Source organism: Triturus cristatus, chromosome 2_2 (genome assembly GCF_964204655.1).
Source record: "Triturus cristatus chromosome 2_2, aTriCri1.1, whole genome shotgun sequence".
Classification (NCBI taxonomy): Eukaryota; Metazoa; Chordata; class Amphibia; order Caudata; family Salamandridae; genus Triturus; species Triturus cristatus.
The window spans coordinates 409818823-409835330 of NC_140582.1; positions in this window are offsets into that span (position 1 = coordinate 409818823).

A 16508-nucleotide genomic window follows, 5' to 3' on the forward strand; every position below is an offset into this window, starting at 1 on the left:
AATCTTTGACTCCTTCTTTTTGGCGTTGCTGTAGAAGGTCCAGATTGACTAGTTACTTCATTTACTTGATCAGGTTCTTCACTGATTGTCTTAAGTCGGTATTTCAGTCTCTTAATAATTCTTGGCCAATTATCACCTTTTCGACTTTTCTTAAATTTCACTGCACTGCCAGGTTCTTCAAGACTTCTTTTATTTTCCTTTAATTTTGGCACAACTTGATCAGCTTCGTCTTCAGATTTCCTCTCTATCTGACCTTGTCCAGGGCTTATTGTTCTGGCCTGTTCTGCCATTTATGGGTTCATCTACCTCAATCTGACCCTGTTCAGGATTAGTGATGTCTGGTTTTGCTTCGGTATCCTGAACTTGCATTTCTATGCCTATCTGGTCCTGTTCAGGTCTTTTTACCTCTTTACCTTCTTCTGCCTGTACGTTTTCTCTATAACCTATCTGTCCCTCCTCAGACTCAGGAATGGCGCTTTGGTTTTCTTCTGTCTGAGTATATTGTTCTTTCCTTAACTGTTCCTGCTCAGGCTCCCTAACAGTTGTTTCCCTATTCTCCTGAGCGAGTTCTTCTACACCTGACTGGTCCTCACTCTTTTCCTGTCTATCTAACTGTGCCCGACTCCTAGTTCTTTTAAATGCTTCAGGTATGTCCACCACTGGGATTCAGTCATCCTGATAAGTGCTCGGTTGTTCTTGGGCAGCTACCTCAGGATCTTCTATAGGAAGTTCTTCAGCTGCACAACCTTCAGCAACATCCGTTTCTCATTTCAAATGAAACTCTTCTTCAGGAGCTGGTACCCTTTTGGTATTACTTTCATGGATCCAATTAGGCAATCCTGCACACTTTACAGCTGTTTAAGTAGTCAGTATAACTTGATGCTGTTTCTCCCACATTGGTCCTAGGCATGATTCTCGAGTGTGATTCTTCACAACTACCCAGTCACCGGGATTCAGATCATGCGATTGGCTTAGCTGTCTGTTGAAAGCGTCATCCCCAACCTGATAAGAGATAGAACGCACTCTGTCAGCCAACTCTTTGCAATACTCCAAAACCAAGTCATCAGTTATATTCAACAGCTTGTGTCCTGGTACACATGCCTGTCTCATGGCTCTTCCCATGAGTATTTCTTGAGGACTCAATCCAGTATTCTTGTCTGGAATACTTCTGAGTCCCATCAGAACCAGAGGTAAAGCATCAGGCCATTCCAGTGGGGTGGATGCACACACCTTTCCGAGTCTTGACTTGATTGTGCCATTTAATTGATCTCCTACCCCAGAAGCCTCTGGTCGGTAAGCGCAGTGCAATTTTTGTTCGACTTTGAATGCTTCACAAATCAGACCGTCTATCTGATTCAATCGTTACTGGAAAACCAAATCTAGGGATGAGTTCTCTGAATAAAAGTTTAGCCACTGTCAAGCTGTCATTTCTTCGGGTCGGGTATGCTTCCACCTACTTTAAAAATAAACAAACTATGACAAGTACATATTTCAACCCTCGACAAGCAGGCAGTTGAATGAAATCCAATTGAAGTCTTACAAAAGGACCCTCTGCCTTTCCAATCTTTCCCATACAGACCACAGTTTTCCTGCCAGGATTCATTCGTTGACATATTAAACATCTTTGGCAAAGACTCTCTGCTACATTCCTGAACTTAGCGTTAAACCAATCTTGTCTGAAAAGTCAAATCATTGCATCTCTGCCCACATGTGTGTCTCCATGGTACATTCTAGCCATTGGTGCAAGCATACTGTCTGGCATAACTGGTCTGCCATCATAACAAACCCACACACCATCTTCTGCCCTTCTTTGACATCCTATGTTCACCCACTCTTCCTTTCCTCTCATGTTTAGTGCATCCTGCAGATCTTTCTTCTCCCAGGTTCCCACTCCTGCAAGTAGCATAAGTTGGTAGCTGATTTCACAAGTTTCGATTTGCCTGTTTAAGGCAATTTTATGCCTTGCACAGTGTTTAGCCACCAGGTCAGCATATCGGTTATCGGCTGCCACATAGTCATCTCCTGATTCGTGAGCAGCACACTTAACCACGACCACCTCTTTTGGTAATTGAATTGCCTCAATTAATTCTTTCACGAAAATTAAATTTTAAATAGGGGTCCCTGAGGAAGTCAGGAAATCCCTCTGCATCCACAATTGGCCAAAATCATGCACAACCCCATAACCATATTGACTGTCAGTGAATATAGTTACTCTCCAATTTTTCCCAATTTTGCATGCTTTAATTAAAGCGATTAATTCAGCTACTTGTGCAGATCTGACTTCCGGTAAATAGGATGCCTTGACTATTCCAGTTAATGTACACACAGCGTAAGCAGCACTCAATCCACCCTCCTCGTGTTGCATGCATGAGCTGTCTACAAATAGCTCATGATCAGCAAATTTCAAGGGTTCTTGTATGTCAGGACGTGGTTTGGTGCTAAGTTCGGTCACATCAAGACATTCATGTTCAACCTCATCTTTCACTTCTTCTTCATAAGGACCAGGTAGTAAAGTGGCTGGATTAAGAACAGTACACCTCACTGTAGTCACGTTTTCAGCCCCCAGCATTATTCTTTCATATTTTGTCAGCCTACTGGGAGTAAGGTACTGCGTTTGGGTTCTGGTTAGCAGAATCACCACTGCATGAGGAACATACGCCTTGACAGGGTGTCCCATCACAATTGACTCACTCTGTTCTATGCTTACACAAGTTGCGGCTACAACTTTCAGCCAACCTGGTAATGCACAGGCCACAGGATCCAAGGTAGCAGAAAAATATGCCACTGGCCTTCTCATCAATCCATGTCTCTGTGTCAGAACTGAAAGTGCACAATTACCCCGCTCATAGCAGAATAATGCAAATTCTTTTGAATAGTCTGGCATTCCTAAAGTAGGTGCTTCACACAAACACTCTCGCAACTTTCTAAAAGATCCCATGCTTTCATCATCCCATTCTATAGGATCTGTTGCTCTCTTTCTGGTCATCTGTATCAGGGGTTTGGCTAGTAAAGCAAACCCTACAATCCACTGCCTACAATACCCTACAACTCCAAGGAACATTCTTATTTCTTTGTGGGTTTGTGGCAACTGCATTTGTCTTATTATTCTGATTCTTTCAGAAGTCACTCTTCTAAACCCTCTTTTTATTTGATGTCCAAAGTATTTAACTGAATTTTTACAAAATTGAAGTTTCTCAGGGGACACTTTATGTCTACCCTTTGCCAAATAATTTAGTAGTGCAATTGAATCAATAACACAGTCATCTCTTGTATTTGACGCCACCAATAGGTCGTCAATATATTGCACCAAGACTGACTCTGGGCAACACAAGAGATTCAAGGCTTCTTTTGAGAATCTGATTGAAAATTGAAGGACTTTCTGTGTACCTTTGAGGCACACAAATCCACACATAAACATGCTCTTCAAATTTGAACGAAAATAAAAACTTGCTATCTGGATGCAATGGAATAGAAAAGAATGCATGACATAAATCGATTACTGTGAACCATCCTGCTTTCCATGGTATCTGATAAAGAATCACAGCTGGGTTAGGCACTACTGGGCAGCATGGTACAACAATCTTAATAATTTTCCTAAGATCTTGAACCACCCTATACTTCCCGTTAGGTTTCTTAATACCAATTATAGGTGAGTTACAAGGGCTACTCATTATTTCTTTCAAGATGCCTTGTTTGACCAATCGCTCAATCTCTGCTGCAACACCTGCTTTTACTTCTGGACTCATTTTGTATTGTCGGGTATTCGGATAAACAGCACCTTGTTTCACTGTCACTTTTACGGGATCTACATTTGGCATTAATCCTATTTCTTTTCCAGAAAAATCCCATATCTCTGCAGCTACAGTCAGTTTGACTTCAGCAGGTAATTCATTTTGGGTTACCATTAAATATAATTCATTTAGTTCTGTTCTCTGTTTAGCTAACATGAACTTGTAAACTCCATCTTCATCTGGGGTTTGTATCGCAACACCATCCGGTGTACAAAATATAGTGCAATTAATTTTGTACAACAAGTCCCTTCCAAGCAAATTTACAGGGCTTGAATCACATACCACAAATTTATGCATTTCTTTAAAATTTCCAATTCGCACCTCCATTGGTTCTGTGATCGGAGTTCTAATCCGTTTGTTCAAAACACCTACGACTTGGATGTCTTCACCCGAGAGGGGCAGGTTAGGAATGTCTGCTGTTCTCACAGTAGACCTGGTAGCACCAGTATCCAACAAGAAAGTGATATCATTTCCTTCTACTTTACCTTCTACGTATGGACCTGACTGATCTACCGGTAGGGATGCGCCAAGTACGCACTCCCCTTCCTCCCCCCTCAGGCACCGTCATTCCGTCAATTAGGGGATCCTGCAAAAGAAACTGTGATGTTTTCTTACCACTTCCTTCTGGAAATCCGGCGCCACACTGTACTTGGCTTGACTCACAAAATGTGACTTAGGGGCAGGTGGCAATTTACTCTGAACATCTATATCTTGTTGCTGATGACTCATCAACACCTCATTCTGCGACTGTGGATTTAAATTTTGATTCGGGCCATTATTAACTTGTAAGACTTAACACTCGTTCATCCAGTGCCCCAATTTCCCGCACCCATGACAGGGAAACCTTTTCTTTGCCTCTTCCCGATTCAACCTTCCCCGTGGTTTTCCCCCATTATTGTCCCCTTGACCCTTTGCCCTTCCTTGACTTTCTGACTGTTTATTTAATTGAAGTTCTTGCTGTTCAGCCAATTTTACTTGGGCCCACATTACTTTTTCTTCTAACGCTTTTCGTTTGTTATCAATTTCGTCCCCACAATATTTAGCATATTTTAAAATTTAATCAATATTCTTTGATTGCCAACACAACATGTGCTGCTTAATCATTTGGGATATATCTAATCTCAATCCTGTCACAAATCGATACACAAAATGAGTCGTCCGTATTTTCTAAACTTTCAAACCCACCTGTAAGAGATGCTCGTAGTATGCATGTACAGACTAATTTTTCTCTTGGGTGGTTCTATCTATTTTTACCCAATCTGTTTCTTTCGAGGGAATTTTACTCTTCAGAAAAGTGATTATTTGATGATATTTTTTCATTACATCTTCTGACGGGGCTCCTGTCTTTGCATCTCTTGGATATTCTTCACTAGGCCAATCTATAGTAATTTTGCACTCTGTCCACAAATCCGCAGGTACTACTATATCGAACAAAGCATCCAGATCCTTTAACAGAACCTTTGAAACTTTCACAAACCTCTCAACTTATCTGTACCACTCCACTGGTTTCTCTCTCAATTTTGGAAAATCATTTGTAAACGACAAAATATCCTGTCTAGTCCAGGGTACATGTACGTACCCCCCTCCGGGTACTTCCCTCATCGGATACAACCTCTCAGCCTTCTCTGTTTCCCTCATGGCATAATCAGATCTCATTCGATTTACCTGTGCTTCTTCCTTTTTCTTAGCCCACCTAACTTTCCATCTTTCAAGATCTCCCAATTTTTGTAGCAGAAATAACAACTCCTTGATCTGTAACTTTCTTCCAGACACATTCATGTTTTCCAAATCTTTATCAGAAAATTCTGCCCTATATGGTTCCTGCAACACTTTTGACTTCCCTATGTCAATTCCCATTTCCGATGCCAAATTTGTCAGTTTTTCATGAAATGCCTCTGTATTTCGTGTAATGCTTCTACAAATAAACGGTAATTCTTCCTCAGTGTATGTGTTTCATCTGTCTAGACACACATTTCCAGCAACCATTTCTTCCAATTCTACTTTCAATTTGAAAATGTCCAATCGTTTTGGCTGAGACTTTGGTTTCTCTATTTCTTGAGACCATCTCTCTATATCTTCTGGGGTTACTATTGTGGCACTTCTAGTTCTTGATGATGTTTCTAGTCTAACTTCCTTCGAACAACGGCAAATTTCTATTCGGGGTTTCCATCATTGGCTCTCTTATGGGCATATCCATTAATGATATTCCTGATTCACCTTCACTTGCTTGGTTATCTACTATTATCTTTTCTTTTCTTGCTTCTATGCTCGAGGTAGGTATTACAGGAACTTTAGGACAGTTTGATTTTTCTCCATACAATGGAACTACAGGACCTATTGTCACTGCTATGGTCAATGCTTCAGGATATGCGTTTATCTGAGCTATTCTCTGGATCAATTCATCTCTATTTTTATTTATTACTTCTTTTTCTTGAACTACCCTGTCTGCTGTGTTCTTCCATTAAAGCTTCCGTACTCAGGAAATGCTAATATTCCATCATGTTTTGTGTATTCTACCCAATTTTCTAACCATACACAGGTATGATAGCCTCTTCCCACCATCATGTATGATGCAGGCATATTAGGAGGCGGAATAAGAATCCCCTCTCTACTCTTAATGGATTTGTCCTTTTTAAAATAATTTGTAACTTTTTGTATAAATGACATTTTCCTCTTTTCTCCGTACATTGCGTACTTATGCTGGTTAAGGTACTGTTCGTAAGCAAACCCTACAAATCCCCTGTCTGGACGAGTCCCTGTTAATGTTGGATCGTACATGGAAACTCCACTATCTATTATTATTCTTTGGATTTCTATTTTGATGACCAATCAGACGCTTGCTTTAATTTTTAATGATTCTCCAATACCAGCGCGTTTTCTATTCTGAAGACCAATCTGCTTCTACGTTGTTCGCTCACCCAGCCAATGCTTGTGCGGCTTTTCTTGTGACGTCAGTATGATGAATACAGGCCCCAGCTAGGCCCGCAGGACACAAGGGTTCGCTCTCCTGTAACGGAATCTATAAGGAAGTTGGCACGGAAACTGCAAAGTACAAAGACAGCATTTATTAACCCTTAAGGGTGGTCCTACAATCCACACAACACTCTTCAGTATTGCATAGAGTAGCACAAAGAACTTGCGTACACAGTCCCCTTTTATACACAACAGAGGGGCTCATAAGTGGGTGGATACAACATGAGGCTGAAGAACATTACCATTTATGGTCATTTTCGATACTGAATCAATATGTGGGCGGAGCTAACACACTCCTTGAGCCCGCGAAAACATGGTCAAGCAAGGCTAACTCATAACAGATGTGGTCAAGTCTGGGCATGTGCCAGATGGACAAAGGAGCTATTTATAGACTGTTACTAGGCAGATTACAAGAGCAACTAACACAGAGGTTGGACTCTTCTCGTGGGGAACACGTGGAAGCATAACAATACAAAATGGAGTCCGAACTTCGGTCAACATAACAGAGAAAACATGATCTATAAGAGGGGAATTAATGTCTTTAGTAAATGCTTAATCACATCGTTGTTTCAATTTACAACAGACGACCCTTTCAGCATTTACTGAAGACATCCGGCTTGTTAGAATAATCATCATATATATCAATTATCATCATCTCTTCTACTTCCTTAGCTAAACGTTTCTGATAAGTGACATTGGCAATAGCTTTCACATCGGGGATACAAAATGATACACATGATGAGCAGAGTAAAGGACCACACTGAATGCAGATACAGCATGAAAACAGAACCGCTACAATAATGCAGAGACCAGTTAGAACCTTCCATCCCCAGGCAGTAATTAACGCCCAAAACCATCCAGAAAAGGACCAAGTGCAGTTTTCTGTATGGATCTCAGCTGCAATTTTATGCAGTTTATTGATGGCATTATAAACTGATGGCGTATGATCAGGGATAAACACACAACAGCTACTTCCAATAATTTTACATGCTCCTCCTCTGTCAGCTAGCATAACGTCTAATACCATACGATTCTGCAATGCAACAATTCTAGTAATCTGTAATTTCTCCGTAAGATTCCCAAGAGCAGCAGCAGTCTGATTTGTCACAGCTTCTACCACTCTTGTTAACCTTCGGATCTTCCTACTGTTCAGGGCAGCTCCAACAAAGAAAAACAGTCCTAAGTTAAAATCAATATACTGTTGCAGACTGGTATCAGTCTGATCTACATCATCAATTGATAAAGTACGTTTATGTCTATTTACAGTCACATTATTCAATAATTTCAGATCCTTATGATAAGATGCGGGTGCTAGGAATACAGGAGGTAATAGAAATGATACATAGCATACCCCAGACCACCCAGCCGGCAGACGGTAGTAACCTTTATTTCCACACACAAAATACGTATTATGGGAGGCCAAGTAGGTACTATTGTTCAACCCATCAATATTCAAAACAGTAATGCAATCACTAACACCAACTGGAATAAAACCCACACTCTGGACACACAGGTCCGCTTGAGCTTGTGCTACTTGAATTACAAACTTGTCCTTTCCCACAGTGTCTCTTGTGTTCGTAAAGATGTAGGGAATGGATTCATTGTCTGGTCGGTACTCTTCCCACTCCCAAATTGTCCCATTCGCTTGTGGATACCCATTTTTGTCTTGATGGCATTCTTTATTGAGTCTGAAGACCAATCGTCCCACTGTTGGTTTCCGAGTAGCAAAAAGCAAAGTATACCATGCTCTACAAGAGCCATTATGAGAGAAAGGAAGCGGTATAAATGGCGTTCCTCCTTTCTTCTGGTGAGCTGGCATCATCCCACATATCCAACAGTTCGTAGCATTCGTAGCAACGTGGGTATGATGCAGCATCTGGATGAAAGTGTTATTCAAGTAAGATTGTCGATGCTTCAACTCTTGATACGGTAACGTATAAAAGTAGTGCTCCTCAGGCACCGGAGTTGTCAATACAAGAATCTTCCGAACGGGAGTTACATCCTCCACGAACCATGTGGTTATCCCAACAATGGCTACTGTCAACATGAACCCTACTGCACAAAGGATTTTCTTTTTCTCCATGTCAAGGTAAAGATAAGAATAAAACCAATATCTTCCTGAAACTAAAAGGTCTGTCAGAACTCTTCCCCTTGGGCAGCGGTTGATTTCTTCACCAGCGGGCCAAGACGGGTGTCGCTACACTAATGCAGGGCTGATCCCCCCCCTTGCCTCATCGGCTCTCCGTTTCACTAACCCAAGGGCCGTTCTGACAGTATGTCCCGGTACTGGAAAACTCACTTCCTTGGTCGAAGATGATATCGCCTTCCTCCAGGAGTCGCGTGGTCCGGAAAGAGCTCCTCAGTGGCGTTTGGCTCCGCAGTACGGCCTGTCTCTGCAGCCAAGATTTCTCGTTGATCGGTCAGCACGGCAGGTTCCACCAATCCGGGCGGCACCTTCCTACAGTGCAGAGAGTGGATCCAATTCTTTCGGTTGGAGACTCGCACAGCCGTCCTCGTTGCGAGGAGGACCTGCTCAGGGCCCACCCATCTCGGTTCCAAGCTGTTCGTCCTGTCGAAAACTTTCACCATGACATGGTCACCGGGCCGGAGACCATGTCCTTCGCCGGTAGACCGATCAGGGAGCGCCTCTCGGACCTGTTGATGGATAGAAACCAAGTTATCCGTTAACTGTGCCAGGTAATCGCTCATCATTACACAAGGTACATCATACATAGCCTTAGGTCTTGGTGGACCCCAAATATTCATTGGGCGTCCGAAGACAATTTCATAAGGTGTAAGGCCAGTTCGAGAGTGTGGTACCGATCTAATTGACAATAACGCCAGTGGCAGAGCGTCTGGCCAAGTCAAAGACGTTGAAGCTTGAATTTTAGCGATCTTAAGCTTCAGTGTACCATTATACTTCTCAACTAGGCCTGCAGACTGAGGGTGAAACACGGCGTGGAACTTCTGGGTGATGCCCAGGCCCTTCAAGACGTACTTTATAACATCCGCTACAAAGTGAGGGCCGTTATCACTCCACAGAAGTCTACAGACGCCATATCGAGGGAAGAACTCTTTCAGCAGCATCTTCGCAGTAGTCATTGCAGTATTGTCTTTCGTAGGGTACGCTTCAACCCATTTGCTGAAAGCGCAGACCACTACTAGGACATACTTCAGATTATTACAGCGCTCAAGCTGGATGTAATCCATCTGCAAAACCTCGAAGGGCGCAGTAGGTGTCACAAATCCTCCTGCTGGAGTTCGAGTACCCTTTCCTGGGTTATACCTCAGGCAGATCATACAGGTCTGCACCACCCTCTTCGCTGTGCTAGCAATCTCTGGATGCTCCCAGACTTGGGTAAGCAATTTCACAATTGCGGAAGCTCCAACATGTGCTAGCCCATGTGCCATCTGAACCATAGGCTGTACAAAAGCCGTAGGTAATTTCCATCTATCCATCTGCTTATTTCTCCAGCAACCCTCATCATCCAATTCTCCCTCACTAGCCCATTGTTCCCGCTCTTTGTCAGAAGCGGTCCTTTGCATTTCTCGCACTTCCTCCTTCGCATCATGCCATCTTTCCACCTGTGACTTTACTACATACACGGCAGTAGTACCGGGCTGCATCGCAGTTTCCCGTGCTACTCGATCTGCCAACGCATTCCCTTCTCCAACTTTGTCAACTACTTTCCTATGGGCGCTACACTTAACGATGGCAATTTTCTTTGGGTATGTCAATGCGGTTAAAAGATTGTGAACTAACTCTCCATGCATTATCTGTACTCCATGTGACGTTAAAAACCCTCTCTCCTTCCAGAGTAGGCCGAAATCGTGCGCTACTCCGAAAGCATAGCGGCTATCTGTATAAACATTCACACATAGTCCTGTACTGAGCTCACATGCTCGTGTTAATGCTATCAGTTCCGCTGCTTGAGCTGATTTCTGTGGTATGCGTGCTGTCTCCACTATCGTTTGCAATGTGGTAATCGCATACGCTGCTGAAGTCGTACCATCTGGTAGCTTCAGGCATGACCCGTCCACCCACAGTTCTCCATCTACATCTGGAAAGGGCGTATCCTGGAGATCAATACGACCCTTTGTTTGTTCCTCAGTCACGAGAATACAATCATGCGCTTTCCGCGCCTCAGGCTGGGTTTCGGGGTATGGCAACAATGTTGCCGGGTTTAACTTTACGCACCTTTTTAACGTAATATGAGGAGCCAAAAGCGTCAACTCATATCCCGTTAAACGGGCGCTGGTCAAATGCTGCGTCTTCGTTTGATTGAGTAGGGCATCGACAGCATGGGGGACTAATACCAACAACTTATGAGATAACACAATTCCCTCACTTTGGCGTATTGACACAGCTGTCGCCGCAACCGAGCGAAAACACCCCGGTAATGCTCGGGCGACAGGATCAAGTACAGCCGAAAAATATGCACAAGGGCGCTGCTTATCGCCGTGCATCTGCACTAAAACTGACAATGCACATCCATCTCTCTCATGCACATACAACGAAAAGGGTTTTGCATAATCAGGGGTCCCTAACACTGGTGCTGAACAAAGGGCCTGCCGTAGTTGCTGAAAAGCAGTATCACACTCATCTGACCAAGGGATTGGGGTAGGCGTGTCCTTTGTCAAAAGGGCTAACAATGGCTTAGCTATGTGCGAAAACCCCAATATCCACTGTCTACAAAAAGAAACAAGACCCAGAAATGCACGCACATCCTTCTGTGTGGACGGTCTCGGTGTATCCAGAATTACTTGGATACGATCCGGTGTGAGTGCACGTCCCTCCTTAGACAAAAGGTGACCCAAATAAGTCACCTTTGGTCTACAGAATTGCAATTTCTTCCTAGATACCTTATGATTGTGGGATGCTAAAAAGGAAAGTAAGGATAACGTACTTTTTTCACACAACTCCAGGGTGTCAGCCGCCAGCAAGATGTCATCAACATATTGAATAAGGGCGACCCCCTCGAGCAGTACAAAGGAATCCAATTGTCGTTTCAGAGCCTGACTGTAAATGCTAGGGCTTTCTGTATAGCCCTGGGGAATCCTACAGAAACGATAAGATCTATTATTCAATGTAAACCCAAAAAGATATCGGCTATCAGGGTGAATGGGAATGGAAAAGAAAGCATTCTTCAAATCAATCACTGAGAACATGGTCGCCGTAGGCGGGACCAAAGTAAGCAACGTCGTGATATCGGAAACCACTGGGTACTGAGGTATCACGATCTTGTTCACTTCTCTCAAATCAATTATAAACCGATAAACTCTGGCATCCGTATCCTTTTTCAGTATGGGAAGGATCGGACTGTTACAAATGTTGTAGGGGACTTCCTCCACTACCCCTACCGCCATCAAATCCTGCACTATCTGTATGAGAGCCTCCTCGCCCTCCTGGGAAATACGGTACTGTGGGAGGCGTGGTAACACCGCCCCCTCCTTGACGCTAATGTGGACCGGTGGAATCACCATTTGTCCCACATCAGTATCCGAAGTTGCCCACAAAGCACGAGGGAGGGTAGCTAACAGCGCATCCTCTGACATCGTACACATCCGTTCTGATCGGGGGTAATTGTCATTCAGTATTACCCGTACACCAGCAGGGGAGCAACGGATCGTAGCCCTAAAATGCTTTAACATATCAAGACCCATAATGTTGTCCGGTGTGTACGGGGCAAGCAGAAACGGACAGGGTGCAGAAAAAGAATCAACCTTAAACATGAGGGGCTGTGAAAGAGGGCTTCGGGAGAGCGTTCCGTCAAACCCTACCGATGTGACCATTAAGCCGGATGGGGGAGCCCCCGGAACCAATTGCTTAGACAGTGCACTACGTGTCGCTCCTGTATCCACTAGGAACTGATCAGTAGAGCCCAAAACCTCAGCCGATACATAAGGGCCCTTCTGATCGACCGGCACCTCAACTGATTCTAACCCCCATCCAACGCATTCCTATGCATGCTGAGAGTCATGGTACCCCGACCGGTCAATCCCCGACGCTTGGTACTGATGCTGGCGATCAAAAACGTTTGATCTATCGCGGTGCTGTCCAGCAGAGTCAAAACGAGCCTGTTCGTTAGAATTCCCTCGAAAGTTCGAGAAACCCCCTCTACCTCGCGGGCCACCATAGGTATGCCCCTGACGCGATGCATGCAACACCGGGCAGTCCCTAGCCCAATGACCCGATTGCTTACAATACGCACATTGGTTCCTATTTAAATCAGATCGGCCCGAGGGAGGACCATAAGATCCTCCCCTACCTCTATTACTACCCCGCCGGGGCGGGCCATAGACTTGTGCCAACATCACCTTTGTTTTCAAATCTTTCGATTTCTTTTCCTCCTGGCCCTTTGCTTCTTGCTCCTGACGCTCATAATACTGGGCGATAGTCAGGAGGGCCGTCGGTGTAGCGGAGGACCAAGAACTTTCACTCGCTTTTAACCGGGCCGCAACTGCCGGCAGCAGATTAGCCACATATTTATCCGCAAAAAGGTGGCGACCCGTATCGTCAGTAAGCGACTGGCCACTAAAATCATGAAACGTCTCCTCAAAGCGCGTAAAAAAGTCCGCAACTGACTCGTCAACTTTCTGTTTACATGCAGCTAACATATTCCAGTCAATCTTTTTAGGGGGGATAATTGTCTTTAACTTAGCCACAATAGCAGCAGGGAGATCTAAAATATTCTGGGGCGGTTTCTGCGCAGGCTTCCTCTCCCTATCCTCATCCTCCAGTTCAGACCATCGAGCCTTAAAAGTTGCAACATCATCTACCTTTCGCACAGATCGCCACATGTCCGGTGGTAGAATAAGCCCAAAGAACAAATCTATATCTGCTAGAGTCATAACGGAAGAATTCAAGGCCCCCTCGACTTCTTCGTAGAAGGCCGCTGGATTCTTGCGGGGGTCAGGCAGCGCATTCTTTAATGCCATCACATCAGCTCTATGCCACGGAGTATAAACCCAATTATACACAAAATATCCCTTAGCATCGGCGGAGGTAATGTCCGAGCTAGTCCCCGCTCCTTTAGGAGGAACATACAAAGGCGCCGCCTCGCGCATTGGCTTAGCATGCACTAGATCGCTCTTATCTGATTGAGAGGTGGATGAGTGGCCTTCTGCGGTACACGAATCCGACTGCGTCTCCTCCCCTGCTCGTTGGCGCGCTTTTTCTCTATGGGCCAGCACCGCGTCCCGCAAGGCGAATAGCCGCCGAGCCGTATCAGGAGCCTTAGAGGGAGAAAAAACACCATCATGCAATGCTTTAGCATCCGATGTCACTTCTTCAGGCTCAAAGACACTAGAATATTTCCGAAAAGCGGCAATCACTTCCTCAGCGAAATGGTTCAAAAAATACAATCTCTCTCTATCCTGCCACGACCCCCAAGTATGGAACAATTCATCCACGGACACCTTACCCTTAAGTGCACGGAAGGAAATTTGCCGAAGCTCAGCCATATGCTCAGCCGATAACACGGACCGCGTATCTACCTTACCCGTACCCGGGACGGAATCTTGTGGCCTCGGAGCAGATGCGCCAACATAAGGGGGCGGAGAGCGATCTAGTAAATAAAAATCATCATCAAGATTATTAAGGACAGGATAGAGTGGCCGAACAGCATATTGACCCGAGACTTGCAGCCTACGCTCTTTCTCTTGTCTCTCTGTCTGCTCTCTGTCCTCCCGACGCTTTGCTTCCTGGGCTCGCACATGATCATTCTTCCGTTGTTCTTTATCAAACAGCGCTTTCTCACGCTTCTCTCGCTCACGCACCTCCTTCACCCACAACCGTACACACTCAAACATATCCTGACGAGCACGCCGCTTACACATACACTGTTCCACATACTCAATCTTACGTATATCAAACGATCCATACAAAGGCCATCGTAACTCAGGATCTTTTTTTGTATATTTCCTCCATACTGTGCTGTACATTATGGAAGAAAGACCATGCTTCACATACATATCCCTATTAGGAGTCCCCTCTGGGGGAGCTGGAGCAGATTCCTCGAGGTTCAACCGGTTCCCAAAACAGCAGCACCACTTACGGAGTGCGCTGAAAGCAGGCATGCTCAGAAATAATGCAAAATGTGCAATATTATAGAAAAGAAATGGCACTTAATCGTTGCGCCGTTCAAAGTTACACAGCTCCGGAGAAATCTCTCCACATTACCTGCCTATATGTGTTGCAACGCATATATATTTTCACAAAGACAAATACAAAATATGACTAGTCATCACAAATCAAACTCAAATAGCCAGATCAGGCTTCAAAAACTCGGAGCAAGCACCGTACACCGGTTCTTACCAATCAAGAGTCCAGATTCCAACTGCCAAGCTCCACAATCGCCCAAACGGCTTTCACGGCAAGACCGACAGAAGAGGTCTCAGTCGAGGACCGGCGCCACCCAGACGGTCAGCTCGGAAGGGAAGGAAGAAAAACCTCGGGATGCCAGGGCTAAGACGCCGCTGGCAGTGATCACGTCCCCGGCCAAATTCCTCACCTTCGTCGCGACCAGTCCTTCGAGCATCCGAGTCGCCGATGAGCCCCACGTGACGGGCGCCAATTGATGAATACAGGCCCCAGCTAGGCCCGCAGGACACAAGGGTTCGCTCTCCTGTAACGGAATCTATAAGGAAGTTGGCACGGAAACTGCAAAGTACAAAGACAGCATTTATTAACCCTTAAGGGTGGTCCTACAATCCACACAACACTCTTCAGTATTGCATAGAGTAGCACAAAGAACTTGCGTACACAGTCCCCTTTTATACACAACAGAGGGGCTCATAAGTGGGTGGATACAACATGAGGCTGAAGAACATTACCATTTATGGTCATTTTCGATACTGAATCGATATGTGGGCGGAGCTAACACACTCCTTGAGCCCGCGAAAACATGGTCAAGCAAGGCTAACTGATAACAGATGTGGTCAAGTCTGGGCATGTGCCAGATGGACAAAGGAGCTATTTATAGACTGTTACTAGGCAGATTACAAGAGCAACTAACACAGAGGTTGGACTCTTCTCGTGGGGAACACGTGGAAGCATAACAATACAAAATGGAGTCCGAACTTCGGTCAACATAACAGAGAAAACATGATCTATAAGAGGGGAATTAATGTCTTTAGTAAATGCTTAATCACATCGTTGTTTCAATTTACAACAAGTATCGCTCCTTACCACTGACCCCTCCTTTACAGTTTCGCATCAGCTACACACCCGCTATTCCAACCAATCCCAGCGCGGCTCTCAGTGATGTCAGTGCAGCACCCGCAACTGACCCCTCGTTTACAAGGTAACGCAAAACTTATTTTCTCACAAATTTCCACACAACTTTCATTAATTAACAAAACATACAAACATTCGCTATTATGTCTGACCCACTAATTCAAAGAATAGCAAGAATTTCTTTTACTGCGAGTAAAACCCTTCCGCTTACTCTTCACGCACTACGAGTAAACCTTTCTGCCTCCTCTTCCCAAAAGCATCAGAGAACCTGCTACTCCTTCAGTATTACCCTTTCTAGGTGATTTAATACCAAGCTTTTACCAGCGAACTCCTCACTACCAATTATTCTCACTATCATACAAGAAATTATTCCCTAACGTTGTGCTTCCAGTGCTGCGTAATTTTCAGCACTTTCTCGATCCAGACCAATAACCTCACTGCAGTGTGGCTTCCATTTACCACCCGCTATTCAATATTCCCGGGAATTTCCAGACAACATACAACAA